The sequence below is a fragment of the Triturus cristatus genome, chromosome 4_1, assembly GCF_964204655.1.
Source record: "Triturus cristatus chromosome 4_1, aTriCri1.1, whole genome shotgun sequence".
NCBI lineage: Eukaryota > Metazoa > Chordata > Amphibia > Caudata > Salamandridae > Triturus > Triturus cristatus.
This window is the reverse complement of record NC_140585.1, coordinates 45905534-45919946: the sequence shown is the minus strand read 5'-3', so window position 1 is coordinate 45919946 and position 14413 is coordinate 45905534.

Genomic DNA, 14413 nt, shown 5'->3' with positions numbered 1-14413 from the left:
TCCTGGTGGCCGACCACACTGGGAACAGCACCGACACCCACAGACCACGCACGCAACCTAGGATTCATCCTCGACTCCTCCCTCTCCATGTCGAAGCAGGTCAACGCCATCTCCTCAGCCTGCTACAACACCCTCCGCATGCTCCGCAGGATCTACAAATGGATCCGAACCGAAAACAAGAAGAACGGTGATCCAACCCCTCGTCAGCAGCAGGCTGGACTACGGCAACGCACTCTACGCAGGAATCCCTGCCAAACACCTACGACGACTACAACGCATCCAAAACGCCTCCGCCCGACTGATCCTTAACATCCCTCGTTGCAGCCACATCACCCCCCACCTGAGACACCTGCACTGACTCCCCGTCAACAAGAGGATCACCTTCAAGCTCCTCACCCACGCACACAAAGCACTCCACAACACCGGACCAGCCTACCTGAACAGCAGACTCAGCTTTCACACCCCCACCTGCCAGCTCTGCTCCGTCAGCCTCGCCCTTGCAGCCGTCCCCCCGCATCCAACGAACAACCTCCGGCGGCAGATCCTTCTCCTTCCTCGCCGCCAAGACCTGGAACACCCTCCCCACCCACCTGCGACAGACCCAAGACCTGCTCACCTTCAGAAGACTCCTCAAGACCTGGCTCTTCGAGCAGTAGCAGCACCCCCCTCCCCTCAGCGCCTTGAGACCCTCACGGGTAAGTAGTGCGCTTTACAAGTGACTGATTGATTGAAAGCTACAGATACCCTTTTGTAGTTGTTGGCTAATTTTGGAAGCACCAAATAAAACTAGGGTAGCCTCTGGCAAAACTGTGCAATTAATGGCATGACCAATAACCTCAAACACTTGTCGCCACAATTGTGTAAGATGCAGGTAAGCAAAAAACGTGTGAAGCCATCCCCCTTCACCAGGCTGATGACAATGGAAACAATTGTTAGAAACCACATGGTACATTTTATGGAGAATTTCCGGTGTATAGTATGCCAACTACCTTGATAAGAATGGCACTCTTTTAAAATTGGCTGCCTGAAGAGATTTATCACCTACCTCTGCAATTAATTGCCAATTGCTTACTGATACATGACGTGTTTTTTCAGATACCCTGGAAAGAACATCGACTAGGTCAGGCTTCACGGAGAGATCGTTCAACAATCTATACCAATTTCCGATACCTGCCATTTTGCTCAATCGAAAAGTACTTTTTATCGATTGGGACTCGTGTATCTTGCATTTACAACGAGCCTGTAAAAATGGTTGATCTTATTGAAACTTAGAAAATGCTGCATACATTGCAGGCCACATCTTTCTATTAATTCATATATGAAATAAGTTTGCCCGTCTTAAGAAATCTCCCACAGTTTTGAAGCCTAACCAGTTCCAAATTCTAATCTCAGAATCAGCCAGATAGAGGCCCAGATAGCTGCCCTCCAGCAGCCGCACTAAATGTCCGTCAAAAGGCGACTCGAAAGATTTGCCCAAGGCACTCCTCCAGTTCTAGATATCACGAATAGACTTCTAAATTGTTCTTTTTGTTAATTTTGCTATTTTTATAAACACTGCTAAGCTGATCTCTGATTCCTGAATCATCTTTAAAAACAAACTGATCTAGACCCCCCATCTCCATTTAAATAGCGTGAGAGAGCATCCAGTAGCCTGTTAATAAATACGCATATTGGGACATGCCAAACCTCCTTCCGATTTCTCGAGTTGTAGTACCTCCAGCTTAACGCAGGCAGATATTGTCAGGCTTCACCTATGTTTCCGCAGGAACATCATGGACATGAAGAAAGATCCACAACTTCCTTAAATCACCTATTGCACCCAACAAAGGTCAAAGTGACAATGGTAACCTGGGGAAGAAGGGAAACAAAACAAGGAGAGATAAGGGTCCCACGTCCAACCCCAGGCTGCAACAGAACCAGGCAAGGACAAGGCACAACAACTGTAGATAAGAGAGAACAGAAACCTGGTAAGTATGTAGGAGGGTTCAATTTCTATCCCTTATTCTCTCCAATGTGCTATTCCATATCTTAGAATTTTCGCTCTTCATGTGGGTCTCCTGCAAAACCTCTGGCAAAAAAAGAGGCAAGCGAACCCATCAAACTGCCATATTGTTTTTTTATTGGCTAGCCCATTGACATTACATGAAAGGATTAAAATCTCACTTGACACCCTTCTTCATTTTTTTAAATTTAGAGATTACTTTATGTCCTCCGTGAATCTGCTCATTTTTACAGAAGTGTTTCAAAGCAAAATAGTTCCTTATGGAATACCACTGGTAACCTCAGTCCATGATTAGCACATTGCTCTTTTTATCAATCGCTAACAAACAATGCACTCCCCCCTACCCACCCCACTCCAATATATTGTACTTTTGTTAGAGAAAATGTTTGGGGTAGTGATTCAAATGTATGGTATGGTATTCTTCGATATTACTCAGAGTGAAAGGCCAATCTTTACATGGCCAAACACAAGGAACGAGTCCGTTTCGATACCAGGTCACCCTCATCAGTCAAGTCTTGGTCGAAGGTTATTGCTTCCAAGGGGAAGCACAGAAAACACAGAGACGATTCCTCGACTTCCAGATATGTGTGTGGTCTCATGGGTGGGGTCCATTGGTAGAGACCCCAGCTTTGTCATCTTTCTCTGGCTCACTTTTGACTCTTGATCTCAAATTCACATCAGATGGTTGCCTTTAGAGAGACCATGCTACAAATATTTACCATATTCCCTATGGTATGGCATGTGGCCCCACAGAGCCATTGGGAACTCGAGTCACACCTCTGCTTGTGAGCCCTCTGGCCCCAAATGACACCACGGAGAGCCTTTCGATCTGCCTTTGCAGCTGAGCCATGCTCCTAAACCAATGCTAAAGTTCTCTTCACGTTATTCCACTGGTGTCGCCACTGGCTCCAGACAGGTTGATACTGAATCTGTTGGCGCCAGCCCACGATTTGAATCTTTCTTCTGCAGCCCACCCTTTTTTCTCTGCACTGTCACTAAAGCATAGCCCTTAATTGAAGAGGATGCCCAGTGGATCACCTTTCTTGATGCCAGTATTTTGCTACATTGCTTTCAAGTGCTGATTTGATTAACTTTATATGCCTCACATAGTTCCCCATGATGACAATTACTACTTGCCTCCACTACATATACTAATTTTGGTCTTTAACTAGATTTGCAACATTCCAGTGGTCTAGGCATCTCGTCAGAGTCTGCTCTTGATTCACAATATGGCTCAGTACTCGGGAGAATGTTTCCTTTGCAGTAGTCACTAGGAGAGCTGCAGAAGAGACAAAAGCTAGTTTGCTTGCAGCATTCCTTCAGCATAGACCCTCTACTTCTGACTATCTTCCGCTCTTCAGTGAGGTACTAGTTGATCTTATCTTTGCAGGTGTGTTGAATCCCTTTTCAGTCTTGGCTGCTCCCCACCCCATTTCCAGACACTACAGACCAGCGCATGGGGACCAGAAGTTTTGCCTCCAAGTCTAGTGGTGCAAGTCTCCACTTGTTGCCATTTGTACCATTAATCTAAACTCCTTCCCTTCTACTCCTCTGAACAGGGAGTTTTTTGTCGGACGGATTGGCACGGCATTCCTAAATGCTTCTTACTGTGCAGCTCACTCTTGCCACACCATTTGGAGAAGGCACAGGAAGTTCTTCCGGCATTTAAGCAGGAACTCCTAGAATTCTTTGCACTAACAGTTTAGGATAGACATGATGCGGGCAAGCAAATATTATGTTCTGGTTTGGATCGCACAGTCGAATAGTCTGTGCAAAATTAACTAGTATCATCACTTACTCGTCCCAGCGAGTAAAGGGACCGACCCACTTCGCTGCACATTTCTTGTACCCTATTTTCACCACTTTTGACAAAATTTGAGTTGGCAAGCCCACCCTAGTCTCCCGGACTGACCACATCATCAAGTTCATCACCTTCATCCCGGTCCAAAGCACATGCACTACTGACAGACCAGCCCCCTGAAACTGGAACAGCATCGCTGATAAGGACTGGAACAAAGCTTTCTGACAAATAATTTTATTTGATTCAGACCTCAACTGAGGTCAACAAATACAATTATATAAAAAAGATGTTAGATCATATTTTTTTTAAACGATTTAAAAAAAACTCTTTATAAGAAAAGACAGGTAATAATAGTTTGTCGTCCGCACGAACAACATACAATAGTTAAAACTATTAGATCTGTGCACTTTTTCTTTAAAATAACTGCAAGAAACTCTTTAAAAACTTGTAGCAAACAAATTCATTAGGGGAAACTTACACACCGTGATTAGATCTTGAGATAAAATAGCGTTGTATCTTAACCAGATTGGCTTTATGAATCGACGCCGAGCCTCTACCAATATCGGATTGGGACAAATTAGTGATACGTGGTAGAAATCTTGTGATCCGCCATTGCACAAGTCACATTTGCCTAGAGAATTATTTTGGGGCGTCCCATCTGGCGGAATATGTTTTTAAAGGCAGAATACCCAATCACAAAAGATAGAAACAGCGCCTTACACTGTGCTCTAACTGAAACTGTAGATAATGTTCGGGGGTTTTAAAGAGTATGTTTTCCGAAAAAGTTTTGTAATGCTTTAATTGGATACAATATTCTTTGTCCATTTCATAGCTTATTCTGTGCGTCATTTGTTTTAAAAAGAGCTTCAGATGCGCTGGAGACCAGGCCTGCAGAAGTGCAACAGTGCATTGTGACACCTCAAGGGCTTTTATAAGGTTCCTATTGAAGGTGTACCGAGACGCTTTGTCTCTAAAAGTCTCCAATTTTAATATATATCTTAATGTGCCTAGAACTGCATGAAAGAGACTAAAGGCCCACCATACAATATTGGAGACGACTCGAGCAAATGTGCTCGTTAGAGAGAGCTCAAGGCGTATGGCTTAGACGGGACTGATTGGGATACTTTTAACAGATGCCAAAGGATGATCCCTTCCTTTACTTTTATCGATTGCCATGTTTTAATATGTGTACCTTCCATGGTGTAAGATAGAAACGATTGGATTTTCATGCTGTAAACCTCCAGCAAGGATTTAAAATGTCTATTGCCCGTTGAGCGATAAAATCTGAGTAGTGCCCCGACATGGAAGTCTGCCTTCCGCCCTAGATGTTGGAGATGGGGAGCGTCTTGTAAATTATGCCAAAAGATATGGCCCAAGTAGACTTATTCTTTCACTGTATCAATTGGGTTACCTCCCAATAACCACGTGAAAGGTAAAGATTTCCTTCTTCCACTAAAAGGTAAGATTTTGGTTTTAGATATGTTAGGGACCAAGAAATGTTCTTTTGCATATTGGTTTAGTTCATTTAGATTTCTTTGCAAGCCAATTGGGGTACGATCAAATATTACAGGATCATCTGTGTACATTAAGTAATGGATATCGAGCTGTGCTAATTTTGGAGGGGAGTTCTTAATTTGGGAAAAGCGCCCGGTAGGTCACTTATGTAAATGCAAAATAATATGGGTGCTTGTAGGCATCCTTCTTCAAGCCATTCATCGTAGGAATTGGATTGGTTAGGCCCTTTTCTCCCCCCATTTGAACTCTACACCATGTTGCCATGTGCAGGGAAATAATTACTGTAAGGAGATCAGTGGGGATCCCTAAACACCCTAGTTTTTTCCATAATGTCGGTCTGTCCACTCTTTTAAAAGCGGTCAAAAAAATCGATCAAAGCACAGTATAATATTTGTGAATTTAACATAACATATTTACCAAGGACAGTCTGAAGAATGGCGATGTTATCCAAAGTTGAGTGTTTTGGGCGAAAGCCGGCCTGTGTTATGAGAATCACATTATTCAAGAATGCCCAGTCTTTTAGATGCTCCAAAACGCAAGCTGCGAAGATCTTTCCGGTGGCATCAATGAGGGCTATATGTCTATAGTTGGATGGGTTCAATCCTGAGCCTTTTTTAGGAGAGGTACCACTATGCTCCCCCGCCAAGATTTTGGTATTTTCCCAGACTCAAAACAGTGTTGGAAGGGTGGGGCTAGAAATTTACTTCAGTCATCGGTATTTGAGGCTTTGGGGGTTTTTCTATTGAAGTCGGAGGGTACCCCCTTGCTTCTAGAGTTTGTTCAATTTTGTGAAGGCTTTTTCCATGAGGGGGTCATTTGAAGATCCAGGAGGAAAGTATATATTAAAAAGTAATAGTTCTAGTGTAGGCTCTGTTTTTTTCTTTCCGGCCCTTGAAGCTGATGCATTGCGCATTTGGGAGAGGAAGCTCTATTTCTTCTGGGTCCCAGTCGACTGCTTCTTTTAGTAGGATCGCTAGACCCCTTTTTGAGTGCCCTCTTCTTGAGTCCTCTGCTGCAGTGACAAACACAAAATAATCATTGTGTGAAAAAGGCACCGAGGACCAAGTTTCTTGCAACAACCCGATAGGTGGTGAATTTTCCAATATAAAAGATAACTTTTCTAGATTTTTCCAGCTATGTTCCATGACACTATTCTTACTTTACTGCTAAAAAGGGAGTTTTAACTCTTTACCTGAGTGTAGGAGAGTAGGATCTGCACTTATGTTGCCCCCACTTTTTTTCTGATGTTTACACTGGTTTCTGGCTATAGTCTGGCTGGGACCATGCCAATCAGGGCCCCAGCCTCTTTGTTCTCTCTAAACAACTTGGAGTGCATATTAGATGCACAAGTGATTGGATACTGTGGTACCTTATGAGCCCCTAGTATATGGTACCTTAGGTACCAAGGCCATAGGTACTTCACATGCCTACCAGGGGCTGAAGCATGTGTTATGCCACCCCTGGGAAGCAGACTAAATCTGACATCACAGGCCTGCTACTGCAGCCTGGGTGAGGTAGTGTTAGCACTCCTCACTGAGGTATAGGTTCCCTATATCTCACCTTACATACACATATAAACCTATCAGTCACCCCTAAGGCAGGCCCTATCAATCCTGAGGACAGGGGCTTGGTGTACATGTGAGGGGGTGCCTCTGCCTGAGCAGGGCCCCTCTGCAGCCCTCAGAGTCTATTCTCTGTGGCTGTTTGTGGATGCGGTTAAACCATATACTCTTAAGTGCATTATAACCTACCAGTAAATGCTAACTTTGGGATGGCTGCATCAAAACATGTCGTGTTTGGTGTCAAACACTTTGGAATCATACCCCCACACCAGTAACTGGTGTGGGAGTATGATCCCACCCTTCTAGAGGGGTAGACATGTACCTACTGTGGTAACACAGTAGAATCCTGAAAGAGCCCTGGCATCACAAAATGGATGCCACCAGCACAGACACTGGGCTGCCCTCCTGCTGCTGACCGAAACTCGCAGTGGAGGAGGCCCAACAATAGGCATCCTGTCACAGGGAGGTGTGACAGGACTTAGTGTATTGGGGCTGGGTGGGTGCACTCCTAGAGTGCTTTGAAGTCCTGCACTGGTGGAGCAGTAGGCTCCTCTGTGCATATGCCAGCTCAAACCGGTTCAGGGGCTACCAGCCCCTGCTCTGGCGCGACACTGGACAAAGGGAAGTGGGTGTACCCACCCACTCCCCTGACCCTCCCATAGGAGTGGTCATAGAGTTAGGTCCTCCCTTTCCTTTAGTATAAGATCGGGAAACCTTGCCATTGCAAACTAGATATCCCTGACCTTCGACGTTCCACTACCTCTGGAAGACTGAAGAATCTCCCTTGGAGTCAAGGAGTGACTCCCCTGCTTGGCAGGCACCAAAACTTTGCATCAACGGTCGCAAACTTTCCCGCTCCTGCCAGAGTCCGAAGTCCCTGCAGCCCCGGAAGTGGATTTCCTGACTTCTCGACAGCCATTGTGAGTCCCCAGCAAAACTGAGGCGAGTGGACCCCACGAGTGACGAGGAACAGCAATACCCGAGTACCGTGCACTATTGTCGAGTGCAACCCCTTCACGACATTCTACGAACTTGTGCTTTGGACCACGTGTGGCCCAAGCCTCCAGCAGGATTTTCCTCAAATCAGAGGCCTACCTCGTCCCGAATAACCGTGGGCTCCTGTGAAGTGAATCCTCCCGAGGCGTCTTTGCGATCCCTTGCCGGTTGGCTTGTGGGTCCCCTGAAGACTTTTACATCAAACCAAAGGGCTCCCCTGGTTTCTCCAGGCCTGCTCTGACTTACCCTTGCTTGGTGAGTCCCTCAGACCTTGCTGGTCTGCACCACTGACTTTCTTCGCATTCCATGAGACTTGCTGTTGCCAAGGCTTGTTGGCGCCAATCCGGTTGCCGACACCTCAGTAAGCTGTAGACTTCGTGGGACACTCCGAATCCAGCTCCTGGTTGTCGTCGACGCCTCCTGGACCTCGTGGCTGAAGAGTCAAGACACCTGTGATCACCTGAAAACACCAGACTTCTGTGGGCATCCAGCTTCCTGGCCCCGGGTCACTGGCAAGTGACTTTGAACACTGTCTCCACTGCTTTCAGGTCTTCTTTCTTCAGAATCCAGCCTTGGATTCCACCGGACACTTCTCCTGTCTTCACAAGCAGCAAGTCTTCTTTGGCTCCCATTGAAAACGACGCCGCGGCCCGACACCAAAAGACACCTATGCACCCGGATTCCCTGGGTGAGGTAACTCGAGTACTCCGGTGCTCCTGTGTGTGTTGGCTCTGGAACTACTTACCCTGTAAGTGACTTGCTTGTAGACTCTCCCGAAGTACACTAAAACTTTAAAATCCCAACCGCGACTTGCTCCGTTGAAGTCTATTGGGATCCGCGGCTGTGTTCTCACACTGCATGCGTCTCCCGTGGGTCCTTTACTTACCTGCTTTGGCTGGAATAGTGAGGCCCCAGCGCTTCTGAAGACCTTAGGCCCTCTCCCTTCTCAAGTCGTTCTTCTTATACCTCTTTTTTAGTATATGGTCTGGTACGCCCCTAGGGCCCCAGCCATATAAGTGCTTAATTTGTTGTGAAACATTGATTTGTGCATATGTTCCTGACTTCTAATCTCATAAAGAGATTAGTAGAGTGTGTCTAGAAATAAATACATATATATTTTATATATATATACCTGTGTGGTGTCCTTTCATTTGGTAATTCAGGAGATTATAAGGTAAAACAAGCTGCTTTGCATTTCCCAGAGACTTAGCCTGAAGGCTGCTCTCCACAGCTACCACTAGGATAGCTTTCTTTAAAAGGTTGTCTTAAACCTATCTACCATAAGAGTCGAATTGGACTGGTGCAAGGTGGCCACTTTAGTGACCAGCATATGCTAGGCCATCTTCTCACACCGAGTTATTACTGTTTAATGAGCTAGCGATCCACGCCCAAACATTTTCATCCGGGTGAGATATTTTTTGTGTCAGAACAGTTCCAGATTCGGCGCACTCCGTCTTTAAAGGAGATCATCAGAGGGCTGTCCTGCTTGTACTTCAATATTCTACAGCCCACGTGTTGCTGGTTTTTGTTATTAAGGGGGACCAAATCTCCTTCTGGCTCTTTTGACTGATTAAAGACAGGACTAATTTCTTCAACTACGGATATGTCAGATCCGTTTTTATGAAGAGTGTCTCTCTCTTTAATTATTATAGAAGGAACTACATTGGACCAGAACTTGACAATTGCCACCGAGCAGAGTAATTTATTTGGGAAAGAAACTAATTTTATTTCTTCTGTGGTAAGTGATAGGCTGGCAGTGTGAAGTGAGCGCTTCATTGGCAAGACAGTTCTTTTATTCTGCACTCGTTTTAAAAACTGCTCTAAAAATTGTATACTTGTAAAATGTGGTCGCTTACCTGCACTTCTACACCATCACACCCCTCCCGGTCCACCGCGAGGCTAGCTCGTTGGAGTGGAGGGAGGCAGATCCTGTTTCCAGGCAAGAGGGAGGTTAGCGCTGTAGTGGCTTAACCCGCTGTACAAAAGCAGATGCTCTCCCGGTCGCGCAGCGGACGCGCGCAGCGGGCGCTCCAAAGGCAAGTCCGTCTGCGCCCGGAGGTGCTCGGGAGTCGCCAGGAGCCAGAGACCTTGGCCAATTAGTAGTAGCAGATGACTTCCTACTGAGACAGACGTACTCTAATGGAGAGTTGTTGGAGCTCAGACCTAAGCCCTGTTCCACCGACCGGTTTGACACCTGGTCATCTCTGGAGGGCCCTTTTGCATGCCTAGCCTGCCAGTTTCAGGGCTCTCTGGGCGAGAGTTCCCCAATTCCATGTGCCCCTGTTAATACAAAATCTTCAGGCTATCAACCTGCTCTTTCCGAACATTCCAATGCAGGCTTTGACATCATTAAAACAAGTAAATGCCCCACGAAGCAAGGCTGGAGAAGTCTATTATGTAATGTAAGATCTGCCGAGGTTTGGGATCTTCTGTCGTCTGAGCAGCCTGACCTTGGGTTTCTGACCGAAACTTGGCTGAAACCCCACTCTGTTCCCTCCATCACACTCGCCTTACCTGAGGGTTACAGGCTTGTTCGCTCGGACAGACAATCCAAGATGGGGGGGAATCGCCATAGTGCACAGAGACAGCATCAAGGTCACCATATTAGAACAACGAAGTGCCCTGACTATGGAAGTCATGGTTTTTCGCATAGACCTCTCGCCCCAAATAAGTTGGAAGCGGGCTCTCGTTTACCGACCTCCTGGCCCTCTAACTGAATTTTCCTTACAACTTATTGAATTAATCGCCCCGCATGTGATCGCGAGCAGCAATTTCTTATTGCTGGGCGATTTCAACATACACAGTGAATGTGCCTCTAACGTGGATGCAAAGACACTCCTGGCAGACTTAGCTACATTAGGGCTATCCAAGTTTAAATAGGGACCTACGCACACAGCTGGCCACACATTGGACATTATTTTTTCTAACTCCCCTAATGTTCTTTGTGAATCTCCACAAGCATTGCCTTGTCCTGATCACGCGTCAATTGAATATTTTATTCGGGCCCCCAGGAAGACAAGCAGCTTTAGCCACGCTACCCATCATTGTCGTAGACAATGGAAGGGAGTCACCCCGGAGGGCTTCGACACCTTCTTTGTAGAACCACGGGTCTCAGAACTAGGCAACATAGAGGTCGCCCTCGCCACATACAATCTGGCTGTTTCAAGTGCTTTTGACCAGTTGGCACCCCTGAAACTTCTTTCCACCATCCCTAACCGCCCCCAGCATGCCTGGTACTCCCCACAGCTACGTCTGTTGAAACGTCTTTGTAGGAAGTATGAGAAACGGTGGCGCCGTACTCATGATGAAGGAGACAGAGGTCGGTTTTATGCCTCTCTGGCCAATTACCATGGGAAAATCTGGGCAGCACGTAAAGCCCACATTGTACTGCAATTGGACCAGGCGCATAACGACCCTAAAGTGCTTTTCCGTATTCTCCAAACCTTTACTAATCCTATAGCCTGTGAGAGTCTAGTAGATCCCACGCAAAAATTGTGCGATGACATTGCAACCTTCTTCACACAGAAAATAGAGCTCATCTATGATAATATAGTCCTGGCAGGGAAGCACTCCATAGTCACTTCACCACCTGAGACACCTGTGCAGATTGCTGTCCAACCATTGGAGAGTTTTCCCCCGGTAACACAGGTAGAGATGGAATCATTGATACCACCGTTAAATCAGGATCCCCCCCGGGACATTATTCCAGCTAAGATCACCACCTCTCTTGCCTGCCTTCTGTCCCCTTCTATTACACATCTCCTTAATCTTTCCCTGAAAGAGCACCATGTTCCTTTAGAATGGAAAGCTGCACAGGTCATGCCTATCCGCAAGAACACCAAGGCTCCGCTGACTGAGTTTTCCAATCTCTGTCCTATTTCTCTCCTCCCATTCCTGAGCAAGCTTTTAGAGAAGCACATAAATACACATCTCTCCAACTATGTTGAACGGACGGATAGTCTTGACCCCTCTCAGTCAGGTTTCCGACCTAACCACAGCACAGAATCAGCCCTACTAGCGGTCACCGAAAACATCAGGCTGACCCTAGATAGGGGGCATTCCACTATCTTGGTGCTGTTGGATCTTTCCGCCGCGTTCGACACAATATCCCATCAAATACTGCTCAGGAGGTTGGAGGAGATTGGACTTAGAGATTTGGCCCTTCAGTGGATGACTAGTTTTCTTTCTTCTCATTCGCAGGCTGTTACTCTCGGGGCATATCGTTCAGCGCCTACAGAATTGACCAAGGGTGTACCTCAGGGCTCTTGTTTGAGCTCGACTCTGTTTAACATCTACGTGGCTCCCTTGGCCAACCTGTTAAGGAGTTGGGGGTTCACTCCCATCTCCTATGCTGACGATACTCAGCTGCTTTTTCCATTTATAAAGTTTACTCCATCAGTGCAGGAAACCTCTTTGGGAATGCGAACCATTTCTCAATGGATGAGGAGTAATTTCCTTCAGTGTAATGTAGGAAAGACGGAGATTCTGCTTTTCGGGGCGGTCCAATTACTATGGACCCCCAGTTGGTGGCCAACTGACTTGGGCTCTCCTCCCACTCCGAAGATCTGCGTCAAAAATCTCAGCGTTCGCATTGAACAGACCCTCACTATGAAGGAGCACGCTGCTCAGACAGCTGGCTCATGTTTACAAGTGTTGGGTCTGTTGCGCCGTACCGTCCCTTTGCTTCCTGACTCGACCCGGAAAACACTGACACAGGCTCTTATCTTAAGCTGCTTGGATTACTGCAACGGCCTGCTGGCCTCCGCTAACGAGGCCGCCTTTGACAGATTGCAGGTTGTCCAGTATACTGCGGCACGCCTGATTGTCAACCCCCCTCCAAGGACTGCTTCCCGCCCCTTGCTTTACAAGCTTCATTGGCTCCCTATCCGGGAGCGAGTGAAGTTCAAGGTTTGCTGTATTGTACACAAGGCCTTGGTCAACTCTGGCCCTACATACCTTGTGGACAAATTCATTCTTTATAAGCCACGGAGGTCTCTCCGTTCTGAATCTAAATTCCTACTTGAGGTATTTAGAATTAAAAGGGCCCGATTGGGGGGCAAGTCCCTTTCTTATCTGGGCCCCCGCTACTGGAATTCTGAGGCAGTGTACGGACCATCTCCTCTTTAGGAAGCAGCTCAAGACCTTTCTCTTCTGTTTCTAGTCTATAATGGACTGCCTGCCTGCCACAACCGCCCGTCCAGCGCAGAGATACCCCTTCGGGGGTCGATTCTGGCTCTCTACGAATAAATAAATAAATAAATAGGAGAGGCCGAATTTTATGTAATAGGTCGCGGTTTAGTGGAATGTTGCAGCTGGGGAATACATTTGTTAATTCTAGGGCACTTGATGCTGGATATTCTTCGCTGCCCTGGTGATCCTGATTGACAAGTTGATTTACTGAGTCGAGGGCATTATGTTTTGAAACGTTTGTTATGAAGTTTGGTGCAAAAGGGTTTAGGTCTTTAGAATCTACTTGGGGTACCGAGGAAGCAGACTGTTAGCGTATGTTTTGAGTTGCGTTACAAACTTTCATGGCATAGCTAATTTCTTCATCTGCTTGCTCTGTGAAGCATACTTAAGGGAACTTTGCTTTTCTTGAGGATCTTCTCATTATTCTTCGCTTGGTTCTTTTCTTTTTGTTAAATTACCCTGGGTTGAGTTTCCCTTCTTTAATTGGCGATGTCGTAGACTCTATTTAAGTTATTTGTTTTGAGATGGAAACTTCCTCAGACGCTTTTTCATCATTTATTAGAGGGAGGAGAGGACCTCCTGGTCGATCTTTTTGAACAAAAATTGGAAATAAAGGAATGGCGATTTGGGTGGTTTTCTGAGGAGAGTTCTCTGAGAAGGATTCTTTGAAGAGTTTTCAGAGAGAATAGATTTTATCGCCAGTAGAACAATTTGTTTTCTGTTTGTTTAACTTGAAAGCCCCCCATCTGAGTCGCCTTCTGCTTTTTTTGCAATGAAGAATTGCTAGAAACTGAGGGGTTAAGGCGACACTTATCTTCTCTGCCAGTCTCTAAATTTTAAGATAGCATTTGGACGATTTGAGAGGATTGAGTAGATTGTTTTTTCCATTTTTTGTCTAGGAGGTATTGCAGAATTCCTGTTTGAGTTTCCAGTATCTAGTCTGTATTTTCCATGTTTTTTTCCAAGAGTGATAATATGGAGTCCATGATTCTCTGCAGAGACATAATGGCACTTGATATAGTGTCTTGCCTGTTTAAAGATTGTGGCATGATGAACGACGGGAATTCAGAAGATTGTGAGAAACTTTGTTCAGCTTCTATAAGATTACTCGGAGTTCTGGAAAGCAAATTTACCGGCTGTTTTGAAGTTTCCTTAGAGACAGGTTGGAGAGGAGATATATAGTTGTTAGAAATGGGATTTCTGGTTGGCTAGGGCTTGCGCCTAAGCCAGGCAGAAACCACCACTCTAGCCAGGGCAAGGGTGTTACACGCTGAGGATAACCCCTGCTCACCCCCTTGGTAGCTTGGCAGAGCAGTCAGGCTTATCCCAGAGGCAATGTGTAAAGCG